Raw genomic sequence first — 14,558 nt, 5'->3', positions numbered from 1 at the left:
CACCATAGAACACATTAATTTTTGAAAAGCCATTATTTTAATGAGTGAATGTTATTTACAAGCTGCAATGGAAAGAAGTCACTGAAAAATAGAAAATAAAACTATCAAATGCCTCCCCCTTCCATACCAAAATACGCTGATATGTCACAGGTATTATAAGTTAAGCATTAAATGAAATTTTAAACTATCTTACAAATTCTTCAAGAAGAATGTGTCTTTTCTCTCATCCAACCCCAAAACAGATATACACACAACACATACACACACACATACACACACACACACACACACACACACACACACATCTCCAAGCCTCACCAATGTCCTCTTCAGAGGAAACAGAGTCAATGGAAAGCATCATTTGGAAACACCATCATCCTCCCTCTCTTCTCTCCCACAAATCTGCCCAGCTAAAACAAACACAGAAAAAACACACAAGCCAGAATTTGTGTACAGGACACATATACAAACAATTATCTTACGTGTTAGCAATTAAGCCTTCTTTTTCACACAGAGTAGCAACCACCGATAGTTTCTGAAAACTAAACTGTTCTTCGCAGAAATGCAAAAACGAAGAACATGGCACAGTTCAATTCTATTTTCACCAGAACCTTATCTTTACAGAGTAAACATATGTGTGAGAGTAACCTTTACACTCTCAGAAACATTCACAAACAAATCCACCAACGCTGTATCCAAGAAGGGCACATAAGTGTTCAGGGCTGAGGATCCTGTCACAGTCAACAGCAGCAGTTACTGTTTTTAGATCTCTGCTGCAGGAAGCTCAGCCACTCTAAACTTGTGAAACTAGACAAGATCAGAAAAGAAATGTGATTTTATCCACTCATCCCTCACTTCCACAGAATGTCTGACTAGAGGGATGACAAACCCAAAACAAAGGAAGAACGCATTTTTTTTTTAGTGAGTCTAGCTCTAAACAGAAAAAAAAAAAATCAAGGGAGAATAGAAAAGAAAAATGGCAGATGATATAAAATATCGCATTCAGAACAGTTGCGAGAAAGACAGCAGATGAGGACAGAAAGCCTTATGTACTGACAGTCTCCTTTCTGGGTCACAGAAGGAAGAAAAAAATGAAAAAGGGAAGGGAGAAGAGAAGGAGGGAGGGGAAGAGGGAGGAAACTTGAAACTATAGAAGAACATGAAGTTCTTAGGGATCCACTAAATGAAGGGGCAAAATTTTTCCAAAATCATCATTTGCTACCTAGATGCATCTACCTCTGGAATAAATATCCAAAGACAGCAAGGTTCCTTTCACTACCTAATTACGCTGCTGTGACTACATACCCAGACCTAAAGAAGCACAATGACACAGTGACAGAGCACACGTTTTTAAACTTGGTTTTGAATCCTCATGCTGCTTCTTGCTAAGTGACAATAATCAAGTTATTTAACCTTCGTGAAACTACTTTTCTTATCCATAATAATGGATACAACAGAACTTTTTCCTTCTCCTCTGGATATCAAACAAACACCAAAGGGCAATGAAAAAAAAGTTGTATGGAATTTTCCAAATTCACTTTCCATGCAACTAGGAGACAGATACAATCTCCAGACTTCAAACTAACTTGTAAAAACTGCCAGAGGCCACTGCGATTGGACAGAAAGTGCACATGGGGAAGCACAGATGAAAAGCACAGAGAAATGGAAGGACTCAGGGTTGGAAGATCCCAGCACCACAAACAAAAAACATACCTAGAGGTGAGAAACACAACCTGAAGAACGCAAGCTGTAGGAGCAAGGAAGTAGCAGGAGACCTCCAGGATCTACACAGGCTCGAAGAATCAGAAGAGATAAGACTGTTCATAAGAATCTCATAGCTGGGGAAGATAAGCTCACGGATGAGCTATATTTGTAGGAAACAGCCCTATCTCTGATGCACCAGGGATGGAGGGAGGCACTGGGTGTGAAGCCTGGAAAGCCACACTGGAAGCTTTTACAAAAAGCTGGTCTTGGAAACCCACGTCACTCAACAATGAGTAGTAAAAAAGGAATTGGAAAAGCAATTAAAAAGATATCCTATGAAAAAAAAAAAAAAAGTAAAACCATAAAACTTACCAAGAGACAGGATACTCCCTAGAATGGTGCCACTGGGTACATAAAGCTGCGACCCAATATTTTGCCATAAAATTTTAAAACTTTAAGAGGCAATCGCTTCTATGAAAACAAAGGGGATGGAAAAAAGACCACAAAATGCAAATGTAAGAATTCAAGGTAAAATGGTAAGAATCAAGGAGATAAGTAAAATATGATTTAGCAGAAATCAGAAAAGAAAAAAAAAACACCCTTGGGGAATAAAAAGTCGTAGAACCTAAGTCTTATATTCAGTCCTCTTTGCTGACCCAAAGCTCTGCCATCCACTCCCACAAATAACCACAGCTCTGACTCCAAGTCTCGCTGTGCATGACCGGGACTCGAGGTTCTAAGCCCCTGGCTGTGTTCCTCCAAGCAAGCCCTTCCATGGCCTAGAACACGTCCAACATGGAAAACCAAACATCACCTCAAAATCAAAATGCTCAAACTTGAAATCATCATCTAAATCCACCCGTCTTCTCCTTCTCCCTCTTTACCGTGTCTTTTACTTTCTTAAAGAATACTTACTTAGCAAACCATTTCAGAACCTTGACCAAAAAAATAAACACTTGTGGTTAATGGAGCTCAACACTTGTTTCTTTACCTGAAGTTCATTCTCTCCTTCTTTATCATCAATGTCCACAAAGGAACAATACCAATATGAAAAGGCTAAGAAAATATTCCACAATAGTCACTGGAAGCCCTTATACACCGTTTACATTTAATAGCATTCCCAAGAAAACTGATCCCATGTGCTGACTTTTACATCTTACCAGAAACAGAATCTTTTTGTTGATATATAGTCAAGAATAAACTTCATTCCCAAAACTAAAATAAAATAAAATGTTCATCTTAATATATCTATCAAAATATAAATGCTACAATTTATAATAGTATAATATATTACTATAAATTTCTGCTTATTGTGATTTTAAAACACCCCAAGAAAGCCTATGTGGTAAAAGTACCTCATTATTTTTTATTTCTCCAAACTAAATACAAGAAAAGGCATACAATTTAGGTCCTTTAAAATGCATATACAAATCATCAACAACAAACCAACAAAAGAAAAATTGAGGTAAAGCTAGCTTAACAAAACTGGTATAATGAACAAGGTGTTTGGGTACTCAGTCAGATTGGAGTCTGAAGCAAAAGGAAACCAGTGATATTAATCCTGTATTTATTTAAAATTTTAATATTTTCTTCATCATATAGACTTTTGCTATAATTTTGATTTTTTTAAATATTCTTTATCTTGATTACTGATGGGTTTACTTGGGGCACCTCCTTCAATTCTGTCCTGGCCCTGTGAGGTGATGATCTGATTTGGGGGTTGGGGCTTGACGCAAAGAGTACCAACATATTGACTTCTATATTTCCTGCTTGGGACACAAACATGATCTCGAGACACGGCTCTTGCATAAAATCATCGCTCATTTAAAATCACCCACTCTCTCCTAATTGCTAGTCCTGCCATTTAACGTAGCACAAGTTCTCACTTTTAGGAGCTTATGATAAAAAACGAAGCATCACTGGTGAAAACACACACACGAAGAACATGTAGGCAGAGAAATAGAAAATGGACAAAGATGTCTTTCCTAACAGAACATTTTCTAAAGAACAAAAGCAAAGCTGCTCCTGAGGCGTTTGAAGGGAAGCGGTTTCCTCCTCTGGCTCCCCTGCCCAGCCGCCTCCCCACTGAGCACGGTTCACAGAAGGAGCACCCAGAGCCGCTGCTGCTCTTCCCCTCCTCACTCGGCACCTGACACTCACTCACATTGGCCAGAAACCCGCCTGGGTGGGGCTAACGCGAGCACAAAAAGAGGTGAGAGCCATTTTTGAAATCAGGTTTGAAGTAAAATTTCTTTTGTTTAAAAAAAAAATCAGAAAGGAAAATAAAATTTTTCACAGCCAGTAATTATCAAATTATGTGTGTGGCAATACAACACGGAAGCTGACCGGATGACTTGATTTTCTTTTTAGGATCAAGTTTTCTATGAATTAATATTTTTTTATGTTTTCTGTTTCACTAAGAAGAGCAAGCACAGCTAGGTTGTTTTGGGGGGTTTGTTTTGGTTTTAAATTCTAAATGTAACTATACTGGATTCCAGTGCTTTTTCAGAAATAAAGATTTTAAGTTTTTGTGTTTATTCTTAATACATTAATTTTGAAAGAAGAGCTGTCACTATAATCATCCAAATCTGACAGCTGTAAAATTGTATGAAAAAGACTAGAAAACAGAAGACACAAAGAAACTAATTCAGAACTGTAAACAACTGCTTAAAATGTGAAGGAGATTCATAGAGTGCAAAAAGGAATAATTAAATAGCCACTAAAAGCCAAACAAACTATGACTTTAAAAAAAATCTAACCTAATGAACAAAATAAACTACCAAACAAAATAGAAACAGACTCATGGATACAGAGAACAGACTGACAGCTGTCAGAGGGGAGGGGAGATGGAGGGGTGAAAAAGGTGAAGGAATTAAGAAACACACACACACACACACACACACACACACACACAACTCACAGTCACAGACAACAGCATGGTGATTACCAGAGGGAAAGGGGGTGGGGGAGGTAGAAGAGGGTATCGGGGAGATGAAGGGTGATAGAAGGAGACATGACTTGGGGTGATGAACACACAATATAATATACAGATGATGTATTATAGAATTGTACGCCTGAAACCTATAGAATTTTATTAACCAGTGTCACCCCCATAAATTCAATATAATTTTTTTTTTTAAATCGCAGTCATAGACCTGGGAACATGTTTTGAAAAAGTCTGCTACTATATCTGAACTCACAGAGCAGTAACTTTCAGAAGGAAGCTAGAGAGGGAGCCGAATAATGAACAGATTTCCGTGCAGGGAAGCAGCTCCTAACTACACAGAGGTGCTGGGGTAGAAAACAAACCAGTTCTTCAATAAACAGCCTGCCTGCCGGGCCAGACAAGAAACAGGGAGCTGAACCTCTCCGAACCCTAACGGATACTCCAGGTGAAAATTAAGCCCCTCTGTTTGCTGACTTTATAAAAGCAGAGGGGGAGCAGGAAACAAAAGGCTGCCATGAAAATAAGCTGTAAAATCAAATATCTCAAATTACTTGATTTAAGATATGAGCTCATTTTGGCTCACTAAAATACTCCATTTACTCACTATCTCCAATGCACTCCCCCCCCCTAATTAATTAGTAATCATTTCACCCACAGATGCAGGCAAGGCTTGGCATAGCCAGCAAAGAGAGAGGCCACATCCTGGGGGATCCCATACAGGAGGGAACCCACAACTATTCCTGTTTGGCTTTGTAATGTGTTCTTGAATTACACTTGACTATGGCCCACCTGATATGTCAAAAGAAATAAAAGTTCAAGAAACATCTTCAGCCCAGCTCGTGTTGCTCAGTGGTTGAGCGTCTGTCTACCCAGGAACCAAGAGGTCCCCAGTTCCATTCCCGGTCAGGGCACATGCCTAGGTTGCAGGCTCGATCCCCTCTGGGGACCATGCAGGAAGCAGCCGACTGATGTGTTTCTCTCATCGATATTTCTCTCTCTCTATCCCTGTCCCTACCTTTCTCTCTAAAATCAATAAAACTATATTTTAAAAAAGAGACATCTTCAAACTCAGAATTATCCTACTTGTAACCCCTATTGCCATGCCATGCTACCAGCAGGAAGCAGTATTTTTCAAGCCTTCACTGAGCTTATCTGGTGAGGATTACAAAGACAGATTTTTCACCTCCATTTCAAGAAGAGGTTTCCAAAATTAGAGCTTTCCAGAAGTAGAATTATGCCAGCTTCTTTGGTGAGTTCTTGATATTGGAAGAGTTCAAGCACAGTCAAGGTAACCGCTTATCAGAGGGAACTAACTTATCAGAGGGAACTAACTACCCAAAAATGAGGGAGTTCTGTTCCCACTGCAGTCCTAGGGGAAAAGCAGCAGACTCAAATGAGGGTGTTTTTTGTGTGTTTTTTATTTCTCTTCCTTAGTTAGAGGATGCATTTTTAAATGTTTTCTTTTAAAAGGCTCCCTCCTAGGCTAGAGGTAGCATAAAAGTAAAAATAAAGAAGAGACAACAAATTTTATCAACATAGGACTTCACAGCACATTCCTCCTAATTAATACAAACTTGAAATCAGGATGGGCAGAGTCAGAGATGCAGATAAGAAACTTGAAAACTACTGAAGAGTTTCTAATGAGATATGTAATAAAATTCACTCTCTCATTGAAACCAGGCCCTAACACTGAAACGAGACTCTAATGGGTTTTTTGTCCCCCTCCTTCTCCTCCTCCTCCTCCTCCTCCCCTCCCCCTCCCCCTCCTCCTCTTCTTCTTCTTCTTCTTCTTCCTAGTTTTGTTTGTTTGTTGCTTTGGTTTTGTTTTTGCCTTTTAGGAGGTAACAGCAGGCCTCCTCACAGTGCCCAGAAGACCAGGAGACCACGCCGAATCAGACTGGTCCCAGAGACTTATGCAGAAGCAGGAAGCCAACAAATGAACTCCAACTAACCTTGGCAGGTGGCTGGAACTAAAATTCCACCCTAGCCCAGTGCTCTTGGAAGCCAGGGGTATCTAGTAATTTGTGCTTGGCCGGGCACCTAGATCTTACTAAGTCAGACCCTGCCAACTTGGAATTCCTTTATACTTTCTCTAATCTTTCCCATTCCTTACAATGACTTAGTTCCAAGATTGTCTAACCAAGACAATAAATATACAAAAAGCTTTTTCTTATAATTATCCTTTATTTTTTTAAAAAATGTCTTCACTGATTTTAGAGAGAGGAAGAAAAAAAGGGAGGGAGAGAGGAAAGGAGGAAAACACAGATGTGAGAGAGAAACATCAATGGGCTGCCTCCTGCACGCCCCCAAATGGGGATCCAGCCGGCAATCTGGGCATGTCCCCTGGCCCAGAATCTAACCTGCGACCTTGAGATGACACTCAACCAACTGAGCCACACCGTCCAGGGCTTATCCTTTAAATTTTCTCTAAGTCCTAATCAGTGGAGACTGATCTGAGCCTTGTCTCCAGTCTCATTTGGCAGCTGGACAAATATTTTCTCTACAAAAACCTGTTGCCTCGGATGCTGGCTTCTCTGTGCACCTTGGGCATCCAACTCCTCAGAAATTTGAGTTCAGTGATATCATCAGACTTTGGTAACATTATCAGAAAGCTGAAATCTCAGGATAGCATAACCGATAGCTTTCATTCTGCAACAATGTGGATACCATTGTTTCCAAGTCAAAACAAAAATATTTTTATGGTCTGTGAATCAGCCATACATAGTTTTTTGGTTTGGTTTGGTTTTTCATCTCTTCTTATTTGGGGGCATAGGTCCAGAACTCCTTTATTTATAAAATTATTATTATTTTAAAATAATAAAAGGTCAGCATAGTGATCCTATGGAATGTCTCCTGACCTGAGCATTAAACATACCAGTTTTAGAGTTAGAAGCCTATCGAAGCCTATATTTTTGTATAAACCAGATCACTTTTTCACTGAAAATACATTTCTTTAAAAGGATATTTCTTGGTCCTACACCAAGTGGTGCCTGCTGACCAGGCTTCAGGCTCAAGTCCACTCCTGTGGGCACAGATGTATCCTGAAGACCAAAACACCTCTTTCAGGAAGCAGCTGTACCTGTTATCGAGAAGGACTTCAAGGACAGGACTTTTGACCCTGAGCACCTGGAAAAGTAAAGCTTTGAGCCCACACATGAAGGCAAGTTCTTCCAGCTGTACCCCCCAAATTTCCTGCACTAGGAACAGAGAAGAAGTGGCCACTAGGTTTGACTTCTAGCTAAAAACTGCACCAAACCATCCTCTTCAACCACTAATCCCAGAGGTGAGCAACTGGGGAGGCGGTTCATTCATTTTGTTTTATTAAAGATCTTGGCTACCATAAAAAAAATATATATTTCTCTCACTGCCATAAATAGAAAGCCAGTATCACTGGTCATAAATTAAAAGCAAATCTAAAACTAACAATGAGAAAATAATCCAGTAATAAATGTTAAGAAGAAACATTTAAACTAAACATTGACATGTGTCTCAAATGAATAATGAACTTGGTCCATGCAAGGAGAAATTTCAATTCCCACTTCCATCAACCTCTAAAACTCCAGCTTTCTTTGATCTACCAGAGTTCCAGAAGTAGCTCGGTATCTGTAAGATACCAGGTATCATCAGACCAAAGAGAAAATTCAGGCACTATCCCTGCCTCACTGCTGAGGGGCTCAACTCCTATGTCAGAGAACAATAACTAAAAGAACAATAACCTTAACAGTGGACATGAAGAAAGGCCAGGTACACTGTACAAATGGACCAAATCATTCAAAGGAGCAGATACTCAACTATGTTTTTAATGATAGATGCCTCCCAGTGAAGCAATACTGTTTGTAAATTCATCAGAATTAATTCAGACAAGCATGAAACACTCTTCTTTAAAAAAATAAAAAAATCACATCAATAGCCGAGCAGCAAGGGTCTTCCATGCAAGTTGGTTTTAGAAAGTGTATGCATTATTCCTAGGGGTTGAGGAAGTTGGGAGTCTTGACTGACAAACTGTCCCTAAGAGCTTTGGGTATAACTAGGGGTCATTTGAAGTCTACCCCCTACAGATCCTGCCTTTACATTAAATTAAGTTTCTTGGGAATTGACCTTTTATTATTATGAAATGCTTATCTTTAGCAATGCGCCTGGCCTTAAAGTCCACTTCATCTCAGATTGGTGTATAGCTACATCAGCTTCCATTTGGTTGGTGTGTTCGCATGGTACATCTTTTTCCATCCTTTCACTTTCAATCCTTCTGTATCCCTTTACTTAAGCTACGTCTATTGTAAGCAAAAATCGTGTTTTTTAATATCCAGACTGACCATCTTTGTCAATTAAATGAAGTATCTAGTCCAGATGCATTTTATGTAATTATGATATCTGAGTGAAAATTGTCCAGGATGCTATTTGCTTTCTGTTTTTCCCACCTGTTTTGTTTCTTGAACTCTCCTCTCATTTTCTTTTAGATCCATCAAGTATTTTTTATCACTTCAATTTCCCTTCTATCACCCACCACAATAATTATAACATGATTATTTTAGTGACTACCACCTATAATAATAAAAGGGTAATATGCTAATTAGACTGGATGTCTTCCGGACGTCCTTCCTGATGAAGCCAGGGCCAGAGGAAAGCCATACCGGGTCCCGGGTGCCTGCCGGGGGACCAAGGAGGGAAGCCTGGGTCCCGGGTGCCAGAGGGAAGCTGGTGCCGGCAGCCGGGGGGCGGAAGGCCTACTCTTGCATGAATTTTCATGCATCGGGCCTCTAGTAGAGATTATAACACTCTTAATTTATTATAACATAAACTAGAGGCCCAGTGCACGAAATTCGTGCACGGAGGGGGGTTGTCCCTCAGCCCAGCCTGTACCCTCTCCAATCTGGGACCACTCAAGGGATGTCCGACTGCCCGTTTAGGCCCAATCCTTGGGATCGGGCCTAACCGGGCAGTCGGACATCCCTCTCACAATCCAGGACTGCTGGCTCCCAACTGCTTGCCTGCCTGCCTGCCTGCCTTCCTAATTGCCCCTAACCGCTTCTGCCTGCCAACCTGATCACCCCCTAACCACTCTGCTGCCAGCCTGTTTGCCCCCAACTTCCCTCCTCTGCCGGCCTGGTTACCCCTAACTGCCCTCTCCTGCAGGGTTGATCACCTCCAACTGCCCTCCCTTGCAGGCTGGGTGCCTCCCAACTGCCCTCTCCTGCTGGCCATCTTGTGGTGGCCATCTTGTGTCCACATGGGGGCAGGATCTTTGACCACATGGGGGCAGCAATAATGTGTGTTGCAGTGATGATCAATCTGCAGGTTACTCTTTTATTAGATAGGATAGAAGCCTGGTACAGGGGTGGGGGCCAGCTGGTTTGCCCTGAAGGGTGTCCCTGATCAGGGTGGGGTTCCCTTGGGGCGTGGGGTGGCCTGAGTGAGGAGCCTGTGGTGGTTTGCAGGCGGGCCACGCCCCCTGGCAACGCAAGCAGAGGCCCTGGTATCTGGAATTTATTTTCCTTCTACAATTGAAACTTTGTAGCCTGGAGCAGAGCCAAGCCTGGGGCTCCCTCTGAGGCCCACAGCCATTTGTGTTGGGGTTATAATTGAAACTTTGTTGCCTTAAGTGGGTGGGCCCGGCCAGGGTATGTGGAAAGCTTTGCTTCCCCTGTTGCTGGCGGCAACCCTGGCCTGCTCTCTCAAGCTCCATTCTGCCGCCATTTGTTAGAATTTGTTTACCTTCTATAATTGAAACTTTGTAGCTTGAGTGGAGGCTTAGGCCTGCAACGGCTGGCAGAAAGCTTGGCTTCCTCTGTTACCTAGGAAACCTTGCTCTCTGTGGCTGTAGCCATCTTGGTTTGGGTTAATTTGCATACTCGCTCTGATTGGATGGTGGGTGTGGCTTGTGGGTGTGTCGGAGGTATGGTCAATTTGCATATTTGTCTATTATTAGATAGGATTACTACAGAGAGTCCCCCAATTTAATGATGGTTCGACTCACAACTTTTTGACTTCACGATGCTGTGAAAGTGATACCATTCAGTAGAACTCATACATCAAATTTTAAATTTTGATCTTTTCCAAGGCTAGTGATATGTGGCATAATACTCTCACATGATGCTAGACAGCCGCAGTGCGCCATGGTTCCCAGTGAGCCACACTATGACAAGCGTAAGCAACCAATACTCTACAGTGAACTGTGTTGCCAGCACTGTTTGGATATTACGTTTTCACCACCCATCGTGTCTACAAAGTGCCCACCTGTGTCTCCTGCTTCTGGTGGAAAGAAGAGGAGGAAGGCAACTACTCTTGAGATGAAACTCAAAATAACTGCCCAACTGTAAGCAATGTAGGTATTCTAAGCGTGTTTAAGGTAGGCTAGGCTAAGCTCAGATGTCCAGTATGTGTACTGAAGCCATGTTCAACTTATGATACTTTCAACTTACAATGGATTTATCAGGACATAACTCCATCATAAGTCAAAGAGTATCTGTACTTCAACAACTTCTCTTAATAACGTAAGTTCCTTCACTCCACTCCCACTTTTTATACTATTATCCTGTATTTAATACTATATGCATATTATAGCTCCACAAAATATTGTTGTTATTGTTCTGTAGCAAATTTTTATTTAGAATTATCCACATACTTATTGTTCTTGTTGCTTTTCAATTCTTTTTATATTTCCATGCTTCCTTCTGGGACCATTTTTCCTTCAGCCTAAAGAATTTTCTTTAGTATTTTCTTTTCCTATTGGTCATCTGGTAGCAAATTCTCCCTGCTTTTGTTTTTTAAAATGTCCTTTGGTTATAGGTTGACAGTTACTTTCTTCATCAGTTTAAAGATTAATCAATTCATTGTCTTCTGATTTCTATTATTTTTGTTGAAAAGTCAGCTGTCAGTCTTAATAATAACCCTTTTAAGACAATGTGTCTGTTTTTGTCCTCTGGCTGCTTTGTAACACTTTATGTTTTGGTTTCATTATATGTCAGGTGTGGTTTTCTTTGTATTTGGAGTTTGTAGAGCTTCTTGAGTCTCCATCGTAATGTCTCTAGTTTTTAATAATTCTTAGCCAATATCAGTTCAAACATTGTTTCTGCCCCAATCTTTCTCTCCTCTCATCATTTCCCCTTTACTTACACACCTGTTGGGTCATTTCACCATGTCTTGTGGTTCTTATGCTCTTTCCTCTATCTTTCCAACCCTCTTCCCCTCTATGCTTCCATCTGGATACTTTCTATTGGCCTATACTGCAGAGTTCACTAATTTTCTATGTCTAACCTGCTATAAAATTTATCTACGTAAGTCTTCATTTGTTGTATTTTTCATTCCAAGCATTTCCATTTGAGTCCTTTTTTTAGTATATTTCATTTTACTTGTGAAGTTCTCTACTTTCTTGAACATATTTATGGCAGCTCTTTTTTTTAAATATATTTTTATTGATTTCCTAGAGAAAGACAGAAACATCAATGATGAGAGAGAACCACTGATTGGCTGCCTCCTGCACGCAACCCCGGCATGTGCCCTTGACTGGAATCGAACCCAGGACCCCTCAGTCCACAGGCTGACATTTTATTCACCAAGCCACCAGCTAGGGCTATGGCAGCTCTTTTAAAATCCGTATCTAATTATTTCAATATCTGTATCACCTGTTGCTGTTTTCATCATCAGTGTTACTCATTTTTTTTTTCTTTTAATCATTTGGCCCTATTTCCTGGCATGCCTGTTGATTTTTCATTGAATGCCAGATATTGTGCATCAAAAACTAATGAGACAATCTGAGGTTCTGGCTGATGTTATCATCCTTCTGAGAGGGTTTATTTTTGGTTTATTTGGCAGGCAGTTAGATTAGGGAAAGATCACTATAATCCACTCTGACTTAAACTGGTTCAAAGCTGAGTTTCAGACTTTTGTGAAGGCTATCCTATTTCAAGTTTACATTTATTCCTAGGGTCTGATCAAGCCCAAACAGGAAGTCTAGGGTGCTTACCAGGGCTTCTCCTCCTTGGTAATTCTGAACTCCGATTTTTGTTTCCCCGGATCCCTGACACTGCCAGCTTTGCCTCCCAACCTTTAAGGATAGCTCTGGCTTCACTTCTTCGTCTCTGAGATGTTAGCACATCAGCAAATGCCTTAAAAAGAACAGCAGTGCAGATTACTGGGCTCATGTTACTATATTCCCCTTTCCCCTAAGACCCCGATCTTTTTCTTTTTTTTTTTTTTAATCCTCATCCAAGGATATTTTTTTCCATTGATTTTCAGAGGGAGTGGAAGGGAAGGAGGAGAGATGGAGGGGGAGGGGAGGGAGAAAGGGAAAGGGGAGAGGGAGAGAGAGAGAAACATTGATGTGAGAAAGACACATCAATTGGTTTCCTCCTGCGTGAGCCCCAACTGGGGCGGGGGATCGAACCTGCAACTGAGGAACATGCCCTTGACCATGCCCTTACCGGCAATCGAACCCCCAACCCTTTGGTCTGCAGGCTGATGCTCTAACCATGGAGCCAAACTGGCTAGGGCAATCATGATCTTTTAAATCCTCACTGCCCTTGCAGCTTTAACTCCAAGTTTTGTCTCCACAGCACCATAAGACTGCCAGCAGCTCCGTTAATGGTCCCAGCTTCTTGGAAAACACTTTATTTGGTTTCTTGGCATATCTACCCCCAGATCCCTTATGAACCAGAAAAATACTTCAAGGGGAAAAGCATCACAGAATGTTGGGCTTAACCAGTAGCCTTTCCTTCTCTTCAGTACCCTGGTCCCTCAAGTCTTGGCCACCTGTTTTTGTACTCTGTCCAATTTTTCTAGCACTTTGTGGGAAACTTGGTCTACAAGCTATTCCGTTTTTACTATAAACAGAAAACCTTCTGTGGTAAATTGAACTATTGCTTTAATCCAGGGGTCCTCAAACTTTTTAAACAGGGGGCCAGTTCACTGTCCCTCAGACCGTTGGAGGGCCGGACTATAGTTTTAAAAAAAACTATGAACAAATTCCTATGCACACTGCACATATCTTATTTTGAAGTAAAAAAACAAAATGGCAAAAACACCCGCATGTGGCCCGCGGGCCGTAGTTTGAGGATGCCTGCTTTAATCTTTGGAGCTCTGTCCTATCCAGATATCTTCTCTCTTCTGTTAGAAGCTGCTCTAAAAGCCCTTCAAGTGCACTTAAACCAGTGATGGCGAACCTATGACACGCGTGTCAGCACTGACACGCATAGCCATTTCTGATGACACGCGGCCGCATGCCGAGGATGAAACATTTGCTGCTCCTGAGGATGAAACATTTGCAGCTAGAGTCTTGGAGTTAGTTTTTTCCTCAAAGTGACACACTACCCGAGTTATGCTCAGTTTGTTGGCGAAGTTTGACACACCAAGCTCAAAAGGTTGCCCATCACTGACTTAAACAGTTAAGAAGCCTAGATACGCAGCATCTAATTATCCCTGGGGAAAGAAAAAGACACGAGTCAAGACCTGCAAAGAGTTCCAAACAAGATGAACCCAAAGAGGATGATCAAAATGCCAAAGGTTAAAGACAAAGAGTAGAGTTCATCAGGCTACAGCAGATTAAGATTTGTTTGTGTGGGAAGAAGGCTCAGCCCAGGAATGATGGCACCCACTGGGCAAAAGGAAAGACAGCCTTCACACTAAAGCCATACAGCTCAGCCAATGCCACACTGGGGGGAGGGCCCCACACCGGGACAGTAGCACTGGTTGGGCCCTCAAAGGAAACGGCCCTCTTCCTAATGTCACACAACTCAGTCTCTCCCTGTGTGTCTCTGGCAAACCCGAAACTTGCCCAGAATTCCTCCTAAGTTTTTTAAGAAAGACTGCAATGCAGGCCCAGGCTGGTGGCAGAGCTTACAGTTGTGTGCAAGCTGGGTAGGGCAGGGCTTCTGAGAGTCATCAGGATGGAGCTATGTAACTCCCCAGGCTA

The 14,558-nt window shown here is 41.5% G+C and overlaps 1 protein-coding gene across 1 annotated transcript in view; it reads right to left on the bottom strand.

Moving 5' to 3' along the window:
* The window catches only part of LDLRAD4 (low density lipoprotein receptor class A domain containing 4), a 329,032-nt gene that overhangs the window by 231,454 nt on the left and 83,020 nt on the right, over positions 1–14,558 (bottom strand). The window lies entirely within an intron of this gene.

This window comes from Eptesicus fuscus, chromosome 12 (assembly GCF_027574615.1).
Source record: "Eptesicus fuscus isolate TK198812 chromosome 12, DD_ASM_mEF_20220401, whole genome shotgun sequence".
In the NCBI taxonomy this organism is placed as follows: Eukaryota; Metazoa; Chordata; class Mammalia; order Chiroptera; family Vespertilionidae; genus Eptesicus; species Eptesicus fuscus.
This window is presented reverse-complemented; position numbering and strand designations above follow the sequence as displayed.